Raw genomic sequence first — 7,792 nt, 5'->3', positions numbered from 1 at the left:
TATAGTGAGAATTGAATAGCTTTCCCACATCAATGATTGGGGATAAAAGCCTTTTTGAGAGCTAATGTGAAAGATTTTTTGATTAAGTTATTTGCAATTTGACATATTTGATTTAACCTTTAGATGGTTAACCAAACTTCATTTTGCTAAAATCATGGCCGAAGGAATTTGATAATTTGTATCGTTTACCAAGACATGTTTGAATGATTTCGTAGGATTGGTTCTCAAGTAGTCTCGAAATCATTTTTTCAAAATATATGTTCCCTAGTGAACTAGCTTTTGGTCAACCTAAACCATGCCCTTTGTCTTATGTTTTTGTTCATCCTAAACCATAACCCCTTTGTCTTAGGTTTTTGGTTAGCCTAAATCATACCTTTTGTCATGCCTTGAACCTCAAGCGCACGCACATCCCTTGATGGTCGATAAAAATGCGACATTCCAAGAAATGTTGCTAACCCAATCGATTATATACATGTGGAAGCGTATAATAAACAATTCTCAAACAACACAAATATGGGATAGAAAAGCAGGACAACCAATTTCACAAAACACACTTTCATAAGCAAACTAGTTTATATACAATACTAGTCTATAAACAAAAGCCTACTCCAAAAAAAGAGTCACCAAGCCATCTAGGCACAAGACTCCTCAACCGAGACCTCCGGGGGTTCTAGGTTTACCACGACACCATCAGGGGGATCAGCTACCCCCTTACCCAATGCGGCGTTGACCGCAATGGCAAGGATGTCGAAACCCTGTAGGGGACCTTTTTGGACACCATTAGGCCCATGGCGGAACCACGCTCTAAACCGATGAGGTACCAGATAGTGGTCACGATGAGCTTATGGAGCCAGAGACTATCGGGGACAAGGACGTCAGTATTTTGCTGTGTATAGCCTCGCGGTTGTCCAAAACGAACCGAAGGAACCACTATCTACGGACCTGAAAAGTTAAACCCACGATGGGGTGAAACAATGTCTCAGCAAGTCTACACCCTAAACCCCGATTAATAAAGTAATATGCCTAGAGGCAGTCTAATCACACATCATACAAGACTCACCTCGCTTTAATTTTTTCCTACATGTCAGCACAGTTCATATAACAAATGTATATAATAAATACACACATAAATTGGAACGCCTTAAACACATCTCAATTAATCACATGGGTCTCGATTATAAGGCCAAATCGTTATGATACGTCACATTCCGTGCCACACAATTTTGTCACATAATTTGGCACGTTAATTTCAATCAATCATACGTCCTAATTGATTATGACCCAATGGGTACAGCCAACTCAACAGTCAGCAATCTTTCGGCGTAGCTGGGCGTCATCTCGCACCATCAAGCACGATAATGTCTACATCTAGACGGCATTCCATAAAGGAGCATCGGTCCAACCTTTACTGCGACCGGCATCTGTTGACTTAGGGCATTCCCGAAGGAGCATCATTCGGCTCAAAAACTCGTGACAGTTTCTTGTAATCATCACATGACCATCCAATTTCGGCCAAGGACATTATGCTTTGCACTCAAATGCCTCAATTAAGATAATGTATTTGGCCTATTTTGTTCATATTAAAAATACTCGGTAAAATAATCATGTGTAGGTACACGGTTAGATTGAACCATAAAAATTAATATCCTTCCTTTTAAAATTCCACGAATTGATATAGTATCTAAAAACATTTTTTTGGTGTCAAAACCCGATACCCCAATATTTTTAAATAATAAATAAAAATCACAACCACCACTATTTTCTAATTAAATACCAATATTTTTAAATAATAAATAAAAATCACAATCACCACTCAATTGCACAAATTATCATTCAATTGCATGTTTGAGCATAGTAGATAAAAAACCTCCTAAGCAATGTTTAGTGAGTAAACTCACTGGATTAGCGAGCTGGTGAGTTCACGCTAATGGCGGTGCGATGGTGAGCGACACTCGGGTCAACGGCGATGCCAAGGGAGGTTCGGACGAGGCCCAAAACAGCCATGAAGTCTCAACCCTTGCTGAAACTTCGGCTTTTGGACTTGGGTCGAAGGAGTTGGTTGAGCAGCTCAGACGGTGGGGAAACGTCCAGGCGGGACGGCGGCGGAGGAGCTTAGGCGGGCTAGATGGGGGCTCGGGATGGTGGACTGGGCTTATGGGGATGGCGAGCAAGCACGGAATAGCAGGGACGTGAAGACAGGCGTGGGACAACGCGGTGACTGTTTTGGCGGTTCGGGCGGGCAATCAACCACTGCCGTGGTCTCTTTGTTTCTCTACTGGCTTGCTCTGGTTTTCTAGCTTAAACACAACAATAATGGAGCACAATGCAGTGAGGAAGAAGAAGAAGAGAGGGCTGCAGCTTGGAGGGGGACCACAAATGGCCTCAAAGTCTTCCAAAATATCACAAAACCATCATCACACATCCCCCAAAGTCCATAGCCAAGCTCAGCAGCTTTATCCTCTCCAAAGCTTCCCTTAAAAGCCATCCAAGGGGTCCAAAAGTTTGCTGTCCCCCTGTAGCTACGAATTTGAACATTTCTCCTCCAATTCCAACTCAAATTCTCTCCATTTGGACTCAATTAAAGGCCAAAATGTCAAGGAGGATGCCCACATCAAATTCCACATTTTTCCTTGCCAAGTGATCCACCTTGAACACCAAAAATCCCCACAAAAATGACCCTCTTAGTTTCCCGGTTCAATTACATCCAATTTTGAATTTTCACCAAAAATTCAGGCTCGCTAAAAATCCTTTTAAGTCCATTCCTAAAATAAATCGTGACATGATAGAACTTTCAATTTCTGAAATCAAATTCAATTTCGTGGTTAATTTCAACCGGGCACGATTTTGGCATGACCTAACCTACCGGGTAGCTTTTAGGAATTTTTAAAGCATTTGACCCGTGGTCAATTATTTTTGAGCCACATTGTGCATCTTCGACAAATAGGTGACTCTCGATTGTCGTGAAAATCTCGAAATTTCAAATACGGGCACAAGATACAGAAAAATTAGTTTAGTATATTCGACAAGAATTTTGCAATTAGGTAGAATCACCTACACTTTAATTACATGCCTTAGTCGAAACGACCTATCTCCAATCTCTTATCGATTTAGATGATCCGTATTGACCCTTATAGATTAACATGGTCGAGTAATCGATTTTTGGTCAAATTCTCAAGTCTGTTGTGTTAAAATCCCTCAATAGTTTCACCAGATATACTAGTTATATCGTGAGTGATCAGCTCAGAGAAAAGGAACTATAGGCACGTCGATGAAAAGCCCAACTCATTCAATCGAAAACATAATTAGAAAATCAGGATGTCTCACTTTTTGTCTTAAGTTTTTGGTTAGCTTATACCATACCCTTCGTCTTTTAGGTTTTTGGTCATCCTCAACCATAATCCTTGTCTTTTAGGTTCATTGTAAACCTTAAATCTTGTCTTTTAGGTTTTTGATGAAACTTAAACTTGGTCCCTTAGGTTCTAAGTTATCCTCATAAACCTTGACTTTGATTTATGGTAAACATTAAATCAAAGTCCTTTAGGTTCTAAGTTATCCTTATAAACCTTGACTTTAAGTTCTAGGTTATCCTCATAAACCTTATCTTTAGGTTCTATGTTATCCTCATAAACATTGTCTTTAAGTTTTAAATGATCCTTAAATCTTGTCCTTAGGTTAGTGATCATCCTTAAATCATTCTCTTTCCTTAACAATTTTAGTTCCTTCATTTCATCCCACGAGAAAGAGATTAAAAGGAAGATCCCAAGCATGAGTTCAAACACCCCAATGAATGAAGGTAAATATCCAAGTATGTCCCTAACCAAAAGTCATTTTCGTTTGCTACTTTTTTTTTCCTAAAACGAAGTCAACTAAAAATTACAGGTATCAATTTTATCTTTGAGTGGAATCTTTTTGAACTCCCACTCAAAGAGAGGTAACTATTGACCTCTGATTTTTAGTAGATAGGTCATGAAGGTAAAAAAATTGAGACTTGGGTTTCCGATCACGACTGAACCCATGTCTCAATAAAAAAAAAATGTGTCATTTTTTGTTTCTTTCTTTTGCATTAATTTTTTTAAACAATTTCCAGCTTGTTTTCGAGAAAAGCCCAAAAAGTCAAGCGGTTGATTTTCGGTTAACTTTTTGGTCAACCATTTTACTAAAAGTTAACCTGAGTCAAAAATTAGTTTTTCACCCAAAAATACAATTTAGCCTTAATTTCACTTTTCTCAAGTCAATTTTTCAAAAATCCAAAGATTTTGCTCAAAAATCAATCTTTTATGAAAAATCAACTAAATGGTTGATTTTTGGCCAAACATTTGACCAACAAAATAGAAAAATAAAAAAATCCACAAAAAAATTCTTTTGGTGTCAATTCGACTTGTGTGTCGAAAATTTCACAAAATTTGATTAAGAACTTTGTTTTCTAAATTTTTTTCGATTTTAGATTGTAAATCGATCAAAAAATAAATTTAATTTTATTTTAGTCATAATTAGATGTGGTTCATTCTTTGACATTTGATCCATGGACTATTCTAAATACACTCACGCATTCAATTTCACAAATTGCCATGTTGAAAGGTAAATTGCCATTTTAAGCCCTAGTTAGGCAGTCGAAATTAATTCTTCATGACTTGCGAACGACTAATTATTTTCCACTCATTTTCTTAAGATAAGTTCGAATCTGAAGTCAATTTCGAGAAATTCACATTAGAACTTCTCAATTTGAGGGATTTCATTGTCTTGGAGGTAAGAAAACCGAATCATCGAGGTTCAATCAAAGAAATTTGAGTTGATCCATTCAAGATTAAGGTCCAATTACATGAATTTAGGTCCAATTTTAATATTAGAACCCGATTCATTTTTGGCCTAAGTTTCGGCACTTTAATTTCAAAGTCAATTTAAATACAATAGGTGATCTTACACATGGGTAATTAGTTGGATATGGCAATTGTAATATTAACTGGACTCAATTTCAATTAATTTGCAATTTGACCAATAAATTGCAAAATTGCTCAATTTAGTCATTTAGGTTCAATTTTAAGCACCCATGGTTTTGGTCTTCTATTTTTTTCTTCATAATTGCTCAATTAAGTCAATATAGGATCAATAGATCACATTTATGAAGTCTAATTGGCTTACTAGAATCGAAATTGGACAATTTCCTCTTAAATTGGGTAAGTTTTCTCTTCAATTTGGTCATTGAGGGACCAAATTGTAATTGAAGGGACCTATGCTTAGAACTAGGGAAAACGGAGTCAAATTCTGTAGTTATGCCTTCCCATAATAGGAAAACTTTTGTTCAAGCCCTTCAAGGATAGTCTTTTAGCAGCAAACTACTAAGAGTTTAGTTCAGAGCATAGAGACACTCATGGGTGCCAGGATGGTAACCATTCTAACTAGTCGAGTTGCATTTCTTAGAGGATCCTATTAGGCTAGAGAAGAGGAGGTGTTTTAGAGAGATATTGAGAATTGTCACAAACACACTTTACTTCAAAGAATTCTGCCCAATACATTACATAATCTTTGCCTTCTATAGGCATTAAAAGTCATAAGCAAACAAGAACCATGCTTACGGGTCCAAAACAAACAAAGGCTTAGAAAAATCCAATCAAGAAGTATTCTAGGTGATATGAACAGTAACTATAAATAGTGATTTCCTTAACCTATTTTTATAGTACTTTGTTATAGTGACCTGTATTGTAGTAACCTATCAACATGCCTATCTTCCGTCGTGGGAGTTGTAGTCATATTTTGAATCATTAGAGCTATGTATTGTGAGCTATTCTTGGTATCTCTGATTAAGTTCTAAAAGTATGATGTCAGAGGGGCTCTTGATGATTTCTCTTTGTGTTATTAGAGCATTCTACATATTGATTCCACTTGAGGAGGATCCTAAAGGGTCAATAGGCATGTTTAGCTAGGGCCAATTTGCTGGTTGAGCATAATAAGATATGTCTAGTCTAAGGAATAAGGAAAAATGTCCTTAATTATAGGGATCTTGAGAGAGAGGGCCTCCCCATTGGGTATAGGGGTCTTGAGATGACTATGCAGGATCGTCCGTGTCTACCATTTCCTGCTCTTATGATTGAGGTGTCCTTACTTGGTCCTATGCTTTTTTGAATTCCTTAAGTGCTTCTTTTGCTTCTATTGTAAGGCTATAATGATCCCATGAAACATGTATGAAGAAATTCCATACATCATAAGGGATGATCTTGTTCTCCTGGCATAAAATTCTCTAGAGTTCCATGTATTTGTATTCATCAGAACCAACACAGCTGAGAAATGATTTGTAAATAAGGTTTTTCGTAAGGTGTGGTTGAGGTTTATATGATGTGGTTCCTATGCCTTGTGGTGCATTGGCAATGGTGTTGTTATTTCATACAAAATACTATGGACGTCAAAGAAACACAACTGTGTGGATTTCCGATTCTAGTTGGACAGTTCTTAGTTCATGTTGGAAGAGGTGCTTCCAATGAGTGGGAGGATAGAACCAGTTAAGGATAGTTAGGAGATTCCTATCATTTTCATTTTCAATGTTCTGGCCGAGCACAAATATCCTAGTTAGGTTGGCAATGAACCTCTAGTCGAAAACTCAATAGCTATTAAGTACTTATTAGTTATGTACCGTAATAACCGTCAGAGTTTATTAGGGAAATCATCTTCCTTCTAGATTAAAGTATGAATGGATACCTGGAGTTTAATCCAAAAGGATAAAGAATTGAGCCTCTTTGATGTCTGAATAGATCTGTGTGGCACTGTCACATGAGGTTCTCTAGATTTTTAATGAAGTTGTCATTTTGGATTTGTGCGATGATTTCCTAGGGGTAATCTAAACTTGGCCAATCTCACATTTTTTCAATCTTATACTTTTCATTGTGATGAAAAGTATGAAAACCATGCCTCATGATGTGCATATAGGTCTCTACTGGTGCCTCAGGTCTAGACAGAAAATCATCAAGCACGTTCTTCTTCCCGTAATGTGTTTGATTTTGAAAGAATATTTTGAAAATTATTTAGCCCATCAAAATAGTTGGGAATTTGGAATCTACTTTTATTTGAACTTGGTCATTTGAGGAAAAGATGCCATGTCCAATTCTACTAGAAAATGATGCCAATGAGATGGAACTTAAACTTTTTTATTCCATTTTTTACCGTCAAAATTTTCTTGAAAGAGGAATGATAATGCATTTTAGCCTGGGAAAACTTTCCATTATATAGGCACAAAGGTGTTGCTTATCATCAATTTCTTCAAACGGTATGGCCGCTCATTATTTTCACTAGTATTAGTCTGGAGGATTCTTTTTTCTCATGGATGGAATTTACAATAGGAGAAGAGTCTGCATGATTTCCTTAAATTTAGTGACTGTTTTGGTTTGAGATTTTCCCCAATTTTGGGGATTCTTCTTCAACATTGATTGTAGTAGAATAAGCAATTTTGCTATGTTGGGAACAAAGTTTTCAAGATAATTTATTATCCTAAGAAATTACTGAACTTGCTTTGCCGTGAAGTTTTCTTCTAGAAACTTGAGCAATTCTTGAGCAATGTGTAGCCTTGGATAGTACGTACCTTTGTTAAGGTGCATACTAAGAAATCCGATCTCTGTCTTGGCAATATTCATCTTTCTTTGAGAGAGCATAATCTTATATTTCTTTATAATGTCCGCAAACTACTCAAGGAGTTGGCAGTAGAATTCTTCATCAAGGCTGTAGAGCAAGATATTATCAATGTAGATAGCTACACTCGACAAGATTAGCTAGAAAATTCAACACATGACATTTTGAATAAAGATAG

This window comes from Eucalyptus grandis, chromosome 1 (assembly GCF_016545825.1).
Source record: "Eucalyptus grandis isolate ANBG69807.140 chromosome 1, ASM1654582v1, whole genome shotgun sequence".
Lineage (NCBI taxonomy): Eukaryota > Viridiplantae > Streptophyta > Magnoliopsida > Myrtales > Myrtaceae > Eucalyptus > Eucalyptus grandis.
Note: the sequence above shows the minus strand (reverse complement) of the source record.